General features: G+C 53.3%; 1 protein-coding gene across 4 annotated transcripts in view; it reads right to left on the reverse strand.

Moving 5' to 3' along the window:
* The window catches only part of LOC123507712 (ATP-sensitive inward rectifier potassium channel 12-like), an 83,078-nt gene extending 82,991 nt beyond the window's left edge, over positions 1 to 87 (reverse strand). For 2 of the 4 annotated variants that reach the window (XM_045260860.1, XM_045260858.1), the window contains exon 1: positions 1 to 80. This exon is cut by the window's left edge and continues 1,486 nt beyond it. The gene's annotated coding sequence lies outside the window, so the exon portion shown is untranslated. The other 2 variants (XM_045260861.1, XM_045260859.1) reach the window with 2 other exon arrangements.
* Positions 88 to 398: the final 311 nt, after the last annotated feature.

Genomic DNA, 398 nt, shown 5'->3' on the forward strand with positions numbered 1-398 from the left:
CAGCCTTCCATTACCAAATGTCTCCCACGGCAAGAAGTACTGCCAACACACACCTCTGGCCACGGGAATGCCGTGGCACCTCAGGCTTGGCCCACACGGCAGGGACTGGGCTGCTGAAGGCCTCGGTCAGGTCAGGTAGAAGCTCATGTGCATAATAGCCGAGTTGATGAGCTGTGGATCCCGCGGGCTCTGCGTTATTGCTTCCAGGTGATAATGTGGCCTCACCTCGCGCCAAGGGTCACTCCCGCCATCCTCGTCTCCACCCGATGGATTTTCACACTGCACCAACTTATCTTTTATCTATAAAAATTTTCCCCGTGAGGTGTGTGTGTGTGTGTGTGTGTGTTATAATACATTAGAATCCTGCGCATCACGTGCTGGTTTCCTGATTGCTAACC

This window comes from Portunus trituberculatus, chromosome 23 (assembly GCF_017591435.1).
Source record: "Portunus trituberculatus isolate SZX2019 chromosome 23, ASM1759143v1, whole genome shotgun sequence".
NCBI lineage: Eukaryota > Metazoa > Arthropoda > Malacostraca > Decapoda > Portunidae > Portunus > Portunus trituberculatus.